At 39.8% G+C, this 18873-nt stretch overlaps 1 protein-coding gene across 2 annotated transcripts in view; it reads right to left on the bottom strand.

Moving 5' to 3' along the window:
• The window catches only part of KIAA1328 (KIAA1328 ortholog), a 176312-nt gene that overhangs the window by 7951 nt on the left and 149488 nt on the right, over positions 1-18873 (bottom strand). The window lies entirely within an intron of this gene.

Raw genomic sequence — 18873 nt, 5'->3', positions numbered from 1 at the left:
TAAATCAGACCAGACCTAGATTTGTTTGACAGGGGCCACCGGCACAGAATGAATTTTGCTGTATGGACTCCTGTCAGTAATGACAACACAGAGCTACTGAAAAAGAGGCAAGCAAAGCATGGGTGCTCAGGTTATTTTAGGCTGTTTCATCAGCTTTTCCTTTTGAGGTGTGTAATGTTTTAGTTGCACTCTGGAGACTGAACACAGACCTCAGAGAGATGACAGCCAAATACACCAAACAAGGCAGACCCACACTGGTAATGGTAAGGTGTCTTATACACATGCTGCACTCTTTTTTTTTTTTTTTTAATAGACCTCTACATTTGATTTAGTTTCTCAGGGATTTGAAAACAGCAGGAGACTTTATTATTATTATTACCACAAACTACACGTGCTTCCTGTAAATCTCTGTGTACTATATGGAGTCTGTCTGGTGGAAGCAGTGAAGGAATAGAATCTAAGTAAGGCAATACAGAATCAACACTTGAGGCACCAAGAGAAAAGGCAAAGGTGCTAAGCATCACTCAGGCTGTCCTTTAAGTGCAAGTACAGAGATGAGGGAAGGTTGCAAGCCAATGTGATCTGGTAATGCTCACTGAATAATGGCAGGCACTTGAGACAGGGACTTTCTATTATTATTCACAGGAGACAAGACTTCATCTAAATACCAGCACAGGATTGATCATTACAATATATTTCCTCCTGTCCAATTTTAAATGTCTTAAACAATACCATTTCCACTGCTTCCCTAGGGAGCCTGTTCTCCAGCGACCTCTCAGTAATATGTAAGAGATATCACTCCAGAGTTTTACCCAAAAGTCCCTTTGTTCCATGCTGTTGTTAGCACCAACCTGCCTGATATTCCCAACCCTAAAGTGACTCACACATTCAAAGGCTTCCATGCACAAAACATTATTCACATTTTTCACCCAAATGAAACTATCAGCACAGGTGATTGGATCCATAGGGTATCTCTCTTGTAAGCAAATAGTTCATCTATAGCATGAGGAAACATCTCAAGCTCTGCTTTGAGAAAAGCCTCTGTTTTTACTTTTGTGACTGTAAGAACCTAGAAAGACTAAGCAACCAAGACAGCTGTGGGAGGTTTCTCAACTCAGATGGGTTGAAAAATCCTTAAGAACAAACATCTACAGCAGCTCATGGATGTGAGAGATTAGCAGTGGCCCATGTACCTCCTAAAGGCAGACTCCCACCTGTGCTGTCCAACAGCCTTGTGCAGCAGCAGCAGGTAAAAGGCTTTCCCACCCTGAACTAGCCATGCCATGAAAAATGCCCTTCTTGATCTCCACAAGTGCTACGTCCCATCCGTCACCAGAACACTGTCACAGAATCGTTTGGACTGGAAAAGACTCCAAGGCCATCGAGTCCAACCTTTGATTGGTCACTGCCCTGCCAACCAGACCAGAGCACTGAGTGCCATGTGTGGTCATTTCCTGAAAGCCACCAGGGATGGTGACTCCACCACCTTCCCAGGAAGCCCATTCCAGTGCCTGACATGACAAGTTACTTCGCCCATGACAAGGTCATTCATTGTTATGTCTGAGAAACAGAGCCACTCCCTCAGCTCAAAGGAGTTAGCAGTGGCACTGACGGGTTAATACCAATCCTAATGGTGACTACTGAAGTTATCCTATAAAAGCTATGTCTTTCAATTTTTATTGTTTCTTCCAATCTGATTGTCAGTGTCATTTCTAATACAGTCTGACTTGACATTACTGCCTCGCAGGGCTCTCTCCTGTTTGACTACAGGTTGTTTTATTTTCCTGCAGATGTGTTAGATTTAATCTCACTCACAATCAAAAAGTTAATTTGCAAATTTCTTTTCCACATTTTAAGCTTGTCTTTCTATTATCTAAGTAGCAAAATATTAGTGGCTCAAAATGAAAAAAATACAGCTTTTGTTTCAACTGGATCTTGTTCATGGCTAACCCTAAGCAAACGTGATGTCTTTTAGTTACCCTAAGAAAAAGTTCAGAAGGACGTAGAGTTTTGGGTAGCCAAACCAGATCATTCTAGAGAAATCTGTTGTTTGTACTATCATTCAGAAAGTACCCTTTAAAAACTGAAACTCCTCAAAGATATTTCCAACATAAAATGGAATGAGCTGCACTGATAGCAAGAACTAGCACACAGATATATGAGATTTTTCACATGGAGAAAGTTTAAGACTAGACTCTATATAGATACACACATATGGTTTGAACCCCAAAGAAACCCAGTTAACACACACACTGCTTTCATTAGCCACACCTAAAACTTCTTTTTAGATTAATCTAGTCTAGCATACAAATGCTTATCTCCTCTGACGGTAGTGCTATCATAAAATTTCAATTTGTCCAGCAGCCACATGCAATCACAGATTAGGCAGGGGAAACCAAACCAGCCAGTGCATTTACAGCAAATGTGCAGGCCCTAGATTTCAGCAGTACCTTCGAGTTCATTTCTTCTGCAAGTTTATCTAAGTTTTACAGCATTTCTGCTATCAGGAAAGCTAAATGATTTGGCAGATTACAAGCGCAGCAAATAGCAAAGATTATGTAAAAGACCAGGTGTTGTAAATCAGTCTATTTGACACCATAGTTATATATGCAATAAAGTGAATGAACTCTGCTAACAGAGCACTATCTGATAAAGAGAATGCTCCTTGCAGGTATTTAGTGTTTAATCCCAGGATAATGGTTTGCCGGGTTAGTCTAAGCAACATCAGACAGCATCTGGCTGGAGGCAATAGAGTACACCTAGAATGGTTTGAAACTTGCAAAGACAATTTTCTCACAATTTATTTGTAACCCAATATTTAAAAAGACACAGTCAGAATGCTTGACTCCAACTTTCTCTAAAACCAGGGTATGTATTCTTTGCATTACTTGAATGAAAAAATAAGTAAAACCAGGCTTTATTATTTTTATTATTACAACACTTGATGGTTTCAGTGAAGTCAAAGTTACAGGATCACCCACACAAGAGTCAGAACATTTCAAGCAGGAAAACTGATTTGGCAAACTTGGCTTGTGAATAGTGAATGCTCTTTTAAAGGAAACTAATGGCCAAGGGTTCCCTTGTGTTGTTACTGCTTCCTGAGGAGAAAAAAATCCCAACATTCTACAGAAGTACCAGCACTGTACATTAAGCCACATACAGAAATTCCTCACGTATAGATGTTCAATCAAGCAACCAAATGTCCCATCAGTGCTGGTGCTTATGCACATTTCTTTGATAGGTTTTGCCCTCCCAACAGAGGGAAAATGGCATGGGCAACTGTCCCTTTAAGGATGGTGATAATTCAGTCTGTCCTCACTTTTTTGGTACATTTGCCAGTGTGCTGGAAGGTCAGTGAGCAAGGGGAGTGTAACCCAGGTTCTTGTTAATGGATCTCTTGGAGTGGATTAAAATGAAATGTCACACAGTCCAATGGGTTAAAATATATTCAGGCTCAGTGGGAATGCCCAGGTACCTCCCCTGAGTAGGGGGGAACTTTCATGCCTCTGGTGGAAGGCCTCAGAATTGAGTCTGGGGGCACTTAGGGAGTCTTTGATAATTTATGATCCCTTCTCAGGGACTGCCTCTCATTTGAGCCAATAATGCTCCATCAGATCTTCCCTGGGGGGAAGAGGGCAGTTTAACAACTGAGGGAGTTATGTAAGGAAGAGCAATTAGCATAGCAAGAAGCACCATCTTGCCTTGCAGGATCCAGGCTCTGATAGTTCACCTCTTCTGTCTCATGCAGACTAGCACATGTACACCCAAAAACTCACATCCTCCCTCGAGAGATGCAAACCTGTCCTCCGCAAAGCACCCTGGCACCTCCACAAATGGGCAAATGTTATGAGTCATTAATCATTAATAGTCCAGTCTCTCACAGCATCTCTGCAACAGACTGGAAAATAATCTCTTTTTTTGACACTTCTCCGATGTATACTTTTTCATCTAACTTTAATGAGCTTGAAAGTCTGCATGTTTCATCATGGGAGAAGAAAATTTCTAAGGTCTACAAGTTTGCATTAGAAGTCTAACTATTTAGACAGATAAAGTTTGGTGAAAGCAATCTTCTAAAGTCTCCAAAAAATTCATCAGGAGACAGAACATTAAGAACTAGTGTACAAAGCAGAAGGAAGGCAGGGCCATAGGCTCTCTATAGAGAATAGAGACAAGAGTAGGGAGACTAGACCACAGTAAGCTTTGAAGCTCCTCTTTCAATGAAGAACTTTCACCTTTGCTTTTATTGTACAACATAAAACTCCAAATACAGCTCAGAGAGCAGCACAGAAATGCTCAGTCTGGGAGGCTGGCACAACTGGGATCAAGCTGGTCCAGTTGCATCAGAGCAGAACTGTGACCTGCGTAGCAAAATCCACCCTGGTCAGGCGTTGCACAGTGCTGTGAAAGCATTCCCTTCATCTCCTCTGCATTACTGAAACAGGCTGCTAGAATTTTGTCTCCTCAGCCACTAAAACCCTTTCGCAAATTTTATTAGAAACTCTCAGCATTGGCTCTTAATTAAATAAGTATCTAGTAGAGTTTATAACTCTTAATGTAAGAGTTTTGTAGTCTATCACTAAGATAACAGGAAACATCATAAACCATTATGATTCAGAAGAGTTCATTAACCATTCACATTTTAAAAAGGAAAACAAAAATAAACACAAGATGGCACAGTCCCAAATCCCTCTTTCCACAGTGTGTCTTTTTCGCTGCTCAAGCAGCAGGAATACAGTTCTCTGAACGCCTACAGGTGAATCTTACTTTGTCCCATGTTTCCAAACTGAACGGGAAGGAAGGCTTCCACAATTTTATGATGACCACACAAATACTGCTGATGCTCTGGGAACCATAAGACCACTTATGTCCAGGATGGTTGGTGAGAAATCACCTGAAACTACTTGATATTCCTCCTGATAAAACCTACAGGGCAATCAGAGCTCAGACAGTCCCACAATGTACAGTACCTAAAAAATGGTCAGGTTATGCAAGAGTGATGCACAGAACATATAACTGTGCAGGATATTAGAAATAACAGTGCTCTTGAAGGCCTGCTTGCCTCAACTGGCTGAACAGTGATGTTTATTTATTTAGACATTTGGGATATGCCAATGGATTTTTAATGTTTATCTATTTCCCACTGCTGGTAAAATATATTATATTTCTTACACACTGTCCAATTTTTAAACTACACTATTGTATTTTCATATCATACAGTCCCACTTAGCTATTAATACCATTTGTTCCTTCCTGAAAAAAAATAGCACAACTTCAACAAGTTTGATATTTGGAGGAGTGAGAATCTCCTTATGAGACAAAATAACTAAACTTATTAGAGTCATAAATACTCTGGCAGTAAAATATATGTATATTTCTTTAAACAAGCAGTGTCAGATAATATTTGATCACTATATTTAGAGACATCTTTTCATTTACAGTCTCTGAAAATTTATTCTCCAACCATAAACATGTAGGAAACACATAGAATGTCTCTTTGCAAGGTGATGGCATTTCAACAAAGCATGCTGGCAATACAGTTTTGTAGCTGTATAGGCTTACTTTATTTAACTGTATATACCAGAGGAAATAAAAAGGTTTATTTTTATACTACTGCTTATATTTTCAACATAAAGTTCAAAGTGATTTACTAATGTTACATGAATTGCCTTTGAATTACGGTACAGTATTGTGCCTAAGTACAAAGCCTAACACTATTTTGTATTCATAAAACACCACCTGCCCCCAAGCACTTTACAAATGCTAAATACAGCTAAAACCACATTCAAGGGGTAGGGAACAGACCCATTTTACAGAAAATTAAACAGTTTATTGTTATGATAGAGCAAATATCAAATCGCTGTTTGACTGGAACAAACAGGGCAAATAAAAGCAGAGGAAAAACAGATGCACATAAGAAGTGGCCTGAGCAGTCAAACTACCTGAAACATGAAGACACCACACTAGTGATACAATCTGGGGTTCTATGGAAGAAACAGCTAATCACCCACACCCAAGCTAGCCCAAGCTCTACACGTGAAGGGAAGAACTCAACCCAAATTAAAGGGTCCTAAGCACTTCCTGCCATCTTTAGTCTGGCATCCACAATTACAGCATAAGGGATGAGAAATTATCTCCATGGCTTGCCATTTTAACATCCATGTACCAACCCACTGTCCATAAATTTGCCTAATTGTTTTCTCAACCTGCAGTTTCCAACACGTCCTGTGACAGCAAGCTCAGGAAGTTCACTGCTGTCAACAGACATACTTTTGTTTTCTGTTTTAATACCTTGCTAGTTTTGCCATAAGGACTGACTGCAGTTAAGTTGCTTTCATGTGGTAGAATCTGGTAAAAAACAGCTGTACATTCAATTTATCCACCACCTTCACAATTTTGCACCCCTGATAATTTTCTCAGTCTTTTCCTATCCAAAGTCATTGCTTCTTGGTCTCTCCTTAAATTGCTTCATCCTGCTGATCAAATTAATTGTTCTGTGCACCTTTCCTAGCTTCCACTACAGCTTTCTTGAGAGGCAAAGACCAAGCAGAATAAAAATGTGGGTACAGCAAGACCTATGTATCCACAAGCTGTTGAGAAACTCCAGAAAGGTTTGAACTCCACAAATCCTAACCACATAGTCTGAGTTCAATATCATGTAGGCATGGTGCTGATGACTCTTCCCCAGTAAATTACAGTTTCATTCACACTGTTTTAATTTGCCTTTTTGGAGTTGTTTGCTACAGACATATTATTGGGCTACCTGAAAGAACTTAATATCCAAACACATGAATTTATTAGGTCACCCAAGACATTTTGCTGTTCACTTCTCACTCCAGGTCACTGATGAAGAACCAGGCCAGTGAGTTCCTGGGGGAATCCGTCTGCTAACTCTAAAAAATGAATATTAAGTCACTTTGCTTGCTATCATTTACCACCAGTAAATCCCTAGAAGGAATTGTCCTCTAATCCTACAGAAACTTGATTTCTTTAGCAATTTTTGGTGTGGAACCTTGGCAAAAGCCTTTTGAAAATCCATAGGGCTGAGCTGATACCTTAGATTCTTTCTTCCCCACTCCCTGCTCTGTGCGAATAATCCAAGTCTTAGCCAGCAGACTATTTGGCCCAGGAAACCTGAGCTGAATATGTCAATGAACATTAGAGGCTGGATGGGTAGGAAAAGAAAGCTGAGAAAGAAAAGCTGGTTTAGCAGTCATTCCCTGAAAGGCCACACATCAGGATAAGGGAGCTTGTCCTTCATGTGTGAACTGCACCTCAAAACACACCCTGAGGGGATATATTCCCATGTACTGAATGTCAAGACACCAAAACTGAAAGAAACCACAACACAGTGAAGGACAATTCATGAGGCTGAAACATCAAGAGAAGGAACATGATTAAACTGAGAATTAGAGAAAAAGGGACTGTGACAGCCTCAGATTCCCATTTTACTTTCAACAGGCTGGAACTCAGAGCAGATACTTCACTCTGGGATACAGGAGGAGGTAAATTTAACAGTACTATATATGTATTTAAAACAAATCCAGGTGGAGACATACGTCTCACCTGCAACAGGTCTGTATCTTCCAAAAGCATTTCAGACTTTCTTAGTTCTTAAAGAAAGAGATCAGACTGCAGAATATTTCAAAGCAATTAAAAAAAGATCTGAGCCTTTTATTTAAAACATTATACAATGTAAAACAGAATATATTTATACAGTGTCCTCAACAAGAGCCTCCTGGAGTGCTGTAAAACCCACACCCACGTAATAGAGAGCTTACACTATCAGAGACTTTTAGAGAGCTCTCTGAGGCAGTATTCACAGAATCATAACCTAGAGAAGGAAAAGACTTATTAGACCATCCAGCCCTCTCCCTGCTGACAGAACTGCTCCCTGCAGTGTGCTTCCTCACATTTGTTGCTAACAATCAGCCTCTCTCTACTCTCCTTGGGAAGCCATTCCACAGCCAAATATATCTCATGCTATCATTACCATTATTACTTATTTATGGGCCACGGTATAACCTAAAGGGCCTTGATCAGGATCAGGGGGACCAACTCTAGTACCACTTGTAAGAGCACTCCTCTCTCCAAAAGAGCACACAGTCAAAAGAGGTAAGCCAAAGCCCAGTGGGAAACATATAACATACCATTAAGGAGAACAGAATAGGATGGGAAGTGTCACAAATGTCCCATGAATTTTTGCTTCAGAGTTTGGTGGGAGGGAAAGGTATGTGTCATGAATAAGAACATCTTTCTGATAGTCACTTAAACAAAGAGGGTTTTCTTCCTCCAAACTTCACCCTATTAGTTGTGGCTAAAGATTGGCATAGTACAGAGAAATCAGTCCTCTTTTTTTGATGCAAATACACCTTAAGTATTTAAACAATGTTACACTTTTTCATTCTGCTCTAGTCTCAGTCAACATTTACCCGAGCCACACGTATTTTAATATTCTCTCAAAAATCAATACCTCCAGTATTGCAACAGATTTTGCCACTCTCCTTCCATCTTTGACATTTTTTTCCAGTAAGCAACCACCCAGAAATAAGCACCATATCCCCTAGAGGGGCTGCACAGAAACAGAGAGGAGATCAGCTCCCTCCAGCACTCACGCAATGCTTGTTGGTGCACATTCAGCTCTTCTGCTGCTGCTTCCTTGCTCCACAGGTCCCTCCCTTACCTCTAGTTCTTGAAGAGCAGGGAATTCAATGCCTCCTTTTCTTGGGTTACTAACAGTTATCACCAAATTGTGTGGAAAGTAGCATCAGAGATTACAGTCCTTGCACAGGAATTTGGAGAGAAGCAGCAGAATTGAGTAACAGTATCACGCATCTGCTAACTGAAATGTGATGTGCTTGGCAGTGCTCTGGGATGTTCTCCCTCCCCAGTATAGTACACAAGACCTAAAGAGGACTTGAAAGAGGCTAAGGTCTCTGGTTTGCCCCTGGCTGTTGGCATACCAATCAGTGCCAGTGCTCTAAAGGACACCAGATCCAACAACAGCATCTGAGAAAACTTGAGCCCTAAGGCAGGGCTGATAAAGACATTTTCTTCCCCCCAGTTTTCATCCTGGCTTCACCTATGGTAGCATCCAAGCAGCTGTCATTACTGAAACAAAGAGTTACTGCTGTTCTCATTCCTCCTTGCTACACAGCAGGACATTTTCACTTACTTGCTCCTCAGAGACCAACACCTGCTTTCCTCACCTTTCCACATTCCCATCTCAATGCTTCCCATCCAGTTATCCTTTTTGCTGCTGGTAACTCAGCCTTTGTTATTTCTCCTTTGGACTCAGACCCTACTGCCCTGTAACCAACCTGGCAAATAAAATTCCAAGTGCTGCTTCATTGTTTTTGTCTTTGTGTGTTTTTAGTAGTTAAATAATAACTAACTAATTAACTAACTAACTAACTAACTAGCTGAAGACCAAGAATAAGAAACACCACAGATCATTTATTTCAAGGTACAGCTGCAGGCTGCAGCTGAATTGGCATAACTGAGGTTGTAATAATTCTGGAAGAGGGAGGGTGAACTACAACATGAGTGCTGGGAAGTAAAGAAACCTTTTAAATCAGATCTGTCAGTGACAGAAGAATAATTTAGAATGAAGTTTTTGTACAAAAGAGAGAAATTACAGAACCAGGTGACTACCACAGAGTTTAACAACCACCTTCTGCAATCATTCTGTTTGTATTGTCCTTCTCTCCCCTCCCACACAGCCGTTTCTGTGTCATCAAGTCTGAAAGCTCCTCAGATCAGAAAATGAACCTTGGTGTATGTACAGCACCTGGGGCCCTGATTCTGCTGTGATATTACATAACAACTTTGCACTTCAGAGCACACTTAGCTTTTATTCCTTTTAAGCACTCTATCATCACAGCACATCTTCAGCAAGATCTTCACCCTTTATTGTTCTGGGCCAAAACCAAGCTGTCATCATCTTTTCTGCCATACTTCATCCCCCTCTATCTCCTGCCTTAACAGCCTTTCTTTTAAATTCTTTTACTCTTACAAGTTTGTCCCCAAGCATACTTCCCCTCAAAGCAAACTCTAATTCAATGAATCATCTTCAAAATTGTGCCTTTTCTTTTATAATATACTAAAGCCTTTGACAAAGGATTGCATATGTAAGTCATGGTATAGTTCTGCACCTCCACTCTGCCAGTCTCAGTGCTGCTCCCCAGTTTTGATTTCTTTTCCACTTTTCATCTCTTCTTCCCAGCACACTTTCAGCAAACCTAGGACTACCTCACCCTACAACTTTGTGGGTATTAAATAACTACAAAACAATTTTAAGGGTCATGGCTTAGAGGAAAAAGAACCCCACCACATACAGCTTGCTAAGTCTACCACCATTTACATGGGTTAGCAGTCTGTCTTTTTCGCAAGCTCAGTCCAAATTCCCAGCCTGCCAGATAATAAATCAACTTTTTGCTTCAGTTGTACAGTCATTGGGAGATCTGCATAGTTTTAGGTCAAGCATTTATACCCTTTTTATGATTCCAAAGTTTCTTACCTTGTCATTTAGTTACTGAACTGTGAGCTTTCATTGACTTTCTAACCATTGTGGCAAGAACTGCGAGAAGCTGTGCAAGATTTAAAACCTCACTGAGCAGAGGAGCAAAATCAGACTGCAGTAATTTTAAGTATATATTGGGGTGGAACTGTGACCCTGTGGAAGCCAATGGCAGTTCTGCCACCATTTCACTGGGGTTAGCTTTCGTCCCTGCCATTTCTTGTGCTGGGGTGACTAAGTATTGCAAGCTGTCTATTTTATACCTTGGAAATAAGATGGCTCAGAATGCTTGGAAATAGTTTATTCTACCATTCTATTTTCCTTTTTATCCTCCCCATCCTGGTTAAATATTTTACATACAGTCAATTGCTGTACCTAAACAGCAATTCTTCTTGTGGTTCTGCATGATCCTTCCTCTCCTGCTTGTCAGCTTAATTTCTTCTGCTGTGGCATGGAGTGTGTAATAGCAAATCCAGCACTCAAATTCTTCTGTTTCTTAATTATCTCTGCCCTGTCAGCTATATCAGAGAAAACAAGTTGGCATTAGACAATTCAGATACAAGTAAACATCAAGTTGTGATAATATAGAGTCCTGCATTACTGTCATTATGGAAAAAGCTGTTTCAGGGAGGCTTAAAAAATTAAATAAGCCCAGCACTTCCAAATGGCTAAAAACCTAAGGATATCTAAATTATTCTTCAATATCTTAATCATCTGGGAGAATCATGATCTTATATAATGGCCATTTTAAATGAAAGGTTTGCTGCTCTGCACGGTTACCACTTCATTTCTAATTGTGAATTAAAGTATAATTTAGGGTGGCTGTATGCCAACTTGACTAGAAAAATTTAGACAGTAACTCTGGTTGAAAGAAGGGGGAAAAAAGCAGTTAGATTTCTTTAAGTAATAGAAAATCACTCACCAAGTTGTACTTTAAAACAAAACACAAGAGCTTTAACTCGACAAACTGACTTGAATTAAACCACAGAAAAAAGTGCTTGCACTGTAAATCTTACAGGGCAGAAGTGATGGTAGGTTATCATTCTGTTTATTAGCATGCACTTTGGAGAGTTCAGGGCAAGTATGGATACGCATTCATTCCATTTTATGCTGCACATTACTGAAAACACATTCTTCATAAATAATTCATAAATGCATTGTCTGAAATTTCAGATTCCAAAAATACAACACAGTTTTCAACTTTATGGTTGCTTGGTCTTCAAAACAGAAACAGACAATTGGATGGATGGACTTCACAAACCTGATAAGAACCCATCTGTCAGAATTACACTCCAGAGGTAAATGCAAACATCTCCCAGCCTCTGATCCCTGGAAGCAAGGCCATGATGATAGACCATGTGCTTGTGCTAGCAGCCCCTTGGTAGGGAACTGGCAGAAAAAGAGAAAGGGCAAAAGTAACCACATAGTGAGGTGTGGTGGAGAGCTAGTAAGTTGAAATTGGGTAGAAACCAAAAGGAATTTAATTATAAGGTATTTTAACAGTCAAAATACAAAGACTGAATACAGCTTGTCTTGCAAAAAGCCCATTCTTCAGACCAGATTGCACTAGAAATGAGCTCTGCTTTTTGTTCTCAGCTTTAAACTGGTATCACTTTGTTTATGACATAGTAACTGGCATAATCTTTATGTCAGCTATGCCAGCATGAGTGAGTGATTAGGTTCTTGCACTTCATCTGAAGTCTAATTCCTGCAGGGAGCAGAGTGACCACAACACACAAAAGAAACTGAAGTATGCTTCATAGGCTGGAGTGCTTAGGGTTTATATACACAGTGATTTCTGTATCTTGCTGACATTATATATGTAGCTTATACTCAGTTGGTTTTTTATCTTCATACCATGCTCAGAAGCCTGACATCAGATAGCAACTGCTTTTCAGACAGATTTGCATTTACTTGCTCTGTTCTACTCACCTCCCAGTGACAGGCACACACAATTTTGGGTACCTTATCTAGAGAAACATTTGGTGCCCAGCTCCTAACAGAACATCAGCCCATGATCTCCCTATGCACCAGCTCTTTATATGAACTAATTCCCTCCAATTTGCCTGAGAACAAACATTGCAACTGAGCTCAAATACTTGGCATCCCAATCCACTGACTGCTTGGGTGCAGACCATATGTGAAAAAACAACGCTCTCATAAAAATTGTATTCCAGTACCCAACTGCTGTAAAACTTCTCACTCGGTGCTCCAGCGTGGAAAGACTGGGACTATCTGTCACTCTGTTCCATTTCCAGGTGTGCTGAACTCTCTGGGGTAATATTTAAATCAGCTGAGATTTCATACATCAAAGATGAGGATACATAATTCAAGAGGAGCCACTGAGATAAAACAGTAGCTGTAAAAAATACAGCGTGTTGGTGGTGCCTGGTTTAGCATGTCAAAGAGGGGCCACGGCTGGCAAGGAGCCGCACGCCGCCGGCACCGAGCAGGTCGTGTGGCAGAGCAGGCACAGCCTCTGTCAGCTTCACAGGGACACAGCCACCGAGCAGGTCTGGCACTGTGCAAGTACCGGGTTGCAAGGCACCCTACAGAAAAAAACAGCAGTGAGGAACGGAGCACGAGGCGCTCAGGCCCGGTGTCCCTTGGCTATAGTCATCACACGCTAACAACCTCTTTCAAAAACTTTACACAGGTGGTAGGTGTCCCACTGAGATAAATTACCTACTTTCAGCTGCTGAACAGATGGGCAGGGAAGTGAAATTTTAGTTTGTTCATTCCCAGCAGTAACTAGCAAAGATGATCTCGGTTGCTGCAGGATTACTTTCAGATAACCACACACCTGCGAACAGTCCATGATTCTGTTAGAAACTACATAAGGTCATTAATACACTACAAAATAAGGCAGGGCACTTAACGGCTCAAGAAACTGATGCTAAGTCTCTCATTCCCATATCCTTCAGAATATACTCTAGGCTGAGTGAGGCCAGAAAGTGTACAGAGAGGGACCTCAACAGGCAGGAGAAATGGGCTCACAAGCATCTCACAGCCTGCAACAACAGGAAATGCCTGGTCCTGTACTTGGGGAGGAATAACCCCAGCACATGGCAGGTTTTACTGGCTGGAAGGCAGCTTTGCAGAAGGATCTGGATACTTGTTGTTGTGATACACAAAAAACCCTGAATAGAAGCCAGCAAAGGCCAGAACTGCTGGAAGGTTGAGGGGGTTGATCTTCCTCCTCAACTCAGCACCAGTGGGACACAGCTGGAGTGCTGTGCCCTGTGCTGGACTCTCCAGTGTAAGAGACATGGACCCAATGAAGATGATTAAGGCTTTGATGTATCTGACACAAAAGTAAAATGTGAGAAAGCTGGGACTGTTCAACCTGGAGCAAATGCAGCTCAGGGTGATCTTACCAAAGGGGATAAATACTTGATATGGCAAGGAAAGAAGCTGGAGCCCAGGCTCTTCCCCGGAGTGCCCAGTGAAAGGACAAGAGGTAACGGGCACAAATTGAAATACAGGAAATTCCATTCAAATGGAAATAAAAAAGTTTCCTTGCTGTGTAGGTGGTTGAACATTGGCACAGACTGCCCAAAGAGGTTGTTCATCAACACAGACCAAGACCAAGGACTGGATGCTCATCTACCACCCATGCAGGTCAGGCATCACACAAACAGGGCAGTTTAAAATACCAATCAATGCCTGCAAACCAGGAATCTCCAGAAACAAATCAAAACATGAGCCAAGAACTTCTGCTCAGAACTTCTGTAGAGAAGTCTACAACTCATGAAAACCAGGATTATGGGAAACCTGATGATACATTTGAACACGACACTTCAACAAGTGACAACTTATACTTCACCAAGTCACAACTATTCACATGCAAATATGTTGCAGTGTAGCCCACACTCTGTAGGTATTTTTTTTCTTTTTTAATAAGACTGTCATAGCCACACTGTAAAAAACTTAACAAAAATAGTTTTACTATCTTCCCATTAAGCTTGCAAATATTTTCCTGGCAGAAGTCCTGAGCTAACTTTACAGCAAGATCTCTCAAAGGAAACAGAACTTTAAAAAAAAAGCCTCAAAAAACTACATTACAAAATGAATGTGACCCAGGGACTTACCCTTCTATGCAACAACACGATCAGAGTGCACAGAGACAGTGAAGTCCGCAGGGCGTGAAATTAAAATTTTCACACAGATACAATGAAGTAATGATACAATGTTACAACCTTGGCACAAAAATCTTCTGGTTTGAGTAAAGTCAGTGTCATGTGATGTTACAGTTTGTGCACTGGTAGAAAGAGTCTGCTGCTAAAAAGTTCATAACAAAACAGAAGAGGCAAAAGCAAGAAAATTGTACAGCTAATTACAACAGACCTGTACATTCTAGTGATCCAGACATCCCTTAAGATGCTCATCACAGTCGAATCAGGCTGTCAGTGCAGGCTGAGTTAAGAAAACATACTTATCTTTCATGTCTAGAAATCTAGATGCTGAGAGGCCATTAGGAGATAAAAAAAAGATTGGCAAGGAAGGAGGGAGAAAACAACTCTTTATGGGGTCAGTTTGTTCCCTACAAACGAGGTAGATATACAGGTTCAAAATTCCAAGCATATGGATAAGAACAGGGATGCACAGAGCAATTAACAGAGTCAAGCAGAAGCTGGGATGAGCAGCAGCTGGAGCACTGTTAAAGTCCTTCTAGGAATTGCTTCACCTGCTACAGTAAAAAGAAAAGGCTGTGCTGGAAGAACACTGGCTCCTAAGCAAGGACAAGGTCATCGGAATAAGAGAGGAGCTGGAAAAGCTCTGGGCAGAAGCAGGCACAGGGGCACAGACACTTTAGAAGACTGTGCCACATCACAGTGGCCACCTGCAAAGCAAGCAACCTTTGTAGTGCAGATACACCAACACAGTCCCACGGGGATTCACCAGATACTCTGCAGAGAGCAGGAAGCTTTATTTCTCAGAGTATGGAAAAGTCTCTCATAAATCATAATGCTGCTTGTACATTAGGATGTTTCACAGAGACCCAACAGACTGACAGACATGTCTTCTATAAAATACATTTACAGGCCAGAATTCTGTGGGGGAAGAATTGGAATTCAGTAATACTGCTCATTTCAAACCACACAATTTTGTGATCACAGGCACAGAAGTTAATGCATGCAAGAACTATTGGCAATGTATTTCCAGTAACCCTTCTGGAAATAAAACAGAGAAAGTCAGTCTAACAGTGCAAAGGTCATTCCGTACAAGACAAGTTTCTCATCCTACTGATCCAAGACAGTACACAAAGAGAAACATACAGCCAAATGTGACTTAATAAAAACTTCAAGTCTTCAGCTTATTAATTTTTTTTTAATTTTTCTCATTTCATTCCAGTGATTTCATTAGGTTAGACTTCTTCATCTTTATTATAAAATAATCAGAACTGAAATGTTTCAATAAACCCAATTTCTGTTTTAAGCAGTAAAAGATGATTCAACGCAGATGAAGCAAAAACGAAAGTTAAAAGTACAATGGCATTAGAGGCTTTGAGAATATACTTTAAAAGATGTTAAATATATAAATTATATATTAGTACTCTAGAATGTCTTTGATTGTTTTTTACATTAAAAAAAAAGAACTGCATCAACAATTTTTTTTTCACAGAATAATAGAATAGTTTGGGTCAGAAGGGACTTTTAAAGGTCATCCAGTCCAATCCCTTGTAATAAGCAGGGACATGTTAAACTAGGTAATTTTCACTAGTTCACTAAGTTTCACTATGTTCTCTAGCAGTTTGGAACAAAGAAAAATACTTCAAAACTTACAGGTAGGAAGAAACAAAGGTGAAAAACAACATTTAAGTCACCACCATTAAAACAGAGAGTGCTAACTTAGTACAGGGCAGACACAAAGATATAATATTATTCTCAGTAAAAGTTTTAGATTTCCATCATATTTCCAAATTATTTCCCTCCCAACACACTCAGACTAAAAGAAACAATTTGTTTTTTCCCCCCTCAGAGGGCCATAAACTAAGTACCATCCCAAAAACAACACAAGACAGATCAAAATTAATGAACATGGCCCCAAGCTATGGGGGAGCTAGAAACACATTGCATGGAGCAATTTAAATATTAAATACAATCAGTATCTACAATTAAATAAATGGTGAAAAAAAAAATCCAGCTAGATACTGTTTTCCTTCTCAATTATCAAAATGTTGAAAAGATAGCTTCAGTGCTCTAATCACAGGCCATCACAAAGCCAAACTTAACAATGATCAACAGCATGTGTTTTTGAAAAGGAAACGTGGCCTAGGAAGAGAAAAAAGTCACACCTGCAGTAGAAACTGGTGCACTCAGCATGAATAAAGATCTGTAACAGAGACTGTAACATCACTCTCTGTTTCCTTCAACTCTGTAGCAGAAAGCTAAAGGCATGTTACCTGCTTCAGTGTTCCCCAAAGTAAAGACAACAAAATAAAACCATATTCTGTTCAGTAGTTCAAAATTCAATATTCTTTACACTGAAACACCCCCATTACTTTCCCTAAACAAATGTGGAAGATACCTTGGCTCTTTCATTACTCTACCCAGGAAAAATCAGGGCCCAAATCTTCTGTTATGATGTCCTACTGAACTCATGACAGATACGTAACATGGTAAGATTGAGACACAAGCCCAGATATTGGGTTTTTCCCAATCACAAATGTCTCAACAAGGATAATAAGAGATAACAGCTATTTAAAAATAGATAACTATTTAAAAATCATTATTATAATACATATATTAAGAATGACTTTAAAAAGCTTTATGAATTAGAAGAAATGACAATAAAAATCTTGAAATATGTGGCATTTAGAAACACAATAATGATAAAAGGTCAGGATACAAGCTCACTGCTGGTTTCTGTCTTCACTTATATCATCTGAATGTGCCATCTCACAACTCTGTCTGATGCCTACCAGTTTCTCCCGTAGACAAGAAAATAAAGAATTGTTCCCTATTCATTTTCTGCATGTCGCTTTTGATTTTATAAAATTCTGATAGTATCCAAAACTTAGCCACCTCTTTTCCAAGCTGAAGAGTCCTAGTTGTACTGTTCATTCCATAAAATCTCTCTCACACCTGGGAGCAATTCATTGCACTACCCAGATGTGACAACCAACACACAGTAACCACTATTGAGGAAAAATTTGCTACAACAGTCTTTCATTTCAGAAGTGGAAACAACAGAAAAATGAGAAAGCTTGTAAAAAATAATAGTCATACTAGGGCTCCAAAAATGGAAATTCAACCTATGGAGAAAGAACCAGTTTAAGGTTTAAACAGTAAACTGTCATCCAGTCCAGTCTAAATGAAGAAAATTGAACAAACTGCTAGCTCAAGGGAAGGAAAAAAAAATACCATAAACCCACAACCAAAAATCCCCACAAAATAAAACGCCACAAACGACCAAAGACTAAGGGTTATTCTGCTGAAAACATTCGGTCCAGTAACAAATCCCAGTTTTAAGTATATAAAATATAGAAAGTTTAAGTTAAAGCTAGAAGGAAATGAAGTTACAAAAGGAACAGGATGATAAAGCTACAGCAGAAAAACTCCATTAAATGGAAGATACATTCACCATGTAGGAACTTAGGAACTTTCTGAAGCTACAGCGGACACAGTAGAAGACCTGTTTGAAGATGAAACGTCTTGCTAATAAATTACAGAACAAATCAAAATGAATGAGCAATAATGAATTGCTGGAATCAGCTGGTACTCACTGAAACTTCTGAAGGAGCTCAGGTACGAAACAGTTGAACTATCAACTGTAGTTTGTAACTAATTGCCTAAAACTGCTTCAGTTCTGAGCAAATGCAGGATTTTTTTTAAGTGATCTGAAAAGATGCAGAAATCTACAAATGAAGATGTCTAACCTTTAGAACAAGCAGATTGATAGAAATTATAATAAGGAATTAATAAACTCAACATATTGGCAGAGACTAAATATAAAGTCTTCATTCACTGGGGACCTCTACAAGATTCATAAGATTATTATGCATCTAAACAAGAAAAATATAGTTTATGTAGTCTATCTGGAGTTCCAAAAGTCCTCCAGCAAATCTATTACCAAAGATTTAAAAGCTGACATAAACTAAGAGAAAACATACATAACTGGCTAAAACCCAGGAAATTAAGAGAAAACATTAAAACTGGTCTGCTATAAAGTGGCCAGAGAGGTCACCAGTGGAGCTCACACAAATTTGTGAGGGCCTGAACTCTTTAATGCATTCACAAGTGGCCTAGAGAAAGGACAAATAAGGAAGAGACATTTGCTGATAATACTATGCTATTCATAGTAGCTCAAAGAAAAGCTAAATGAGCTTCATAGAGACAGAAAACTAGAATATA

The sequence above is a fragment of the Agelaius phoeniceus genome, chromosome Z (assembly GCF_051311805.1).
Source record: "Agelaius phoeniceus isolate bAgePho1 chromosome Z, bAgePho1.hap1, whole genome shotgun sequence".
Classification (NCBI taxonomy): domain Eukaryota; kingdom Metazoa; phylum Chordata; class Aves; order Passeriformes; family Icteridae; genus Agelaius; species Agelaius phoeniceus.
This window is presented reverse-complemented; position numbering and strand designations above follow the sequence as displayed.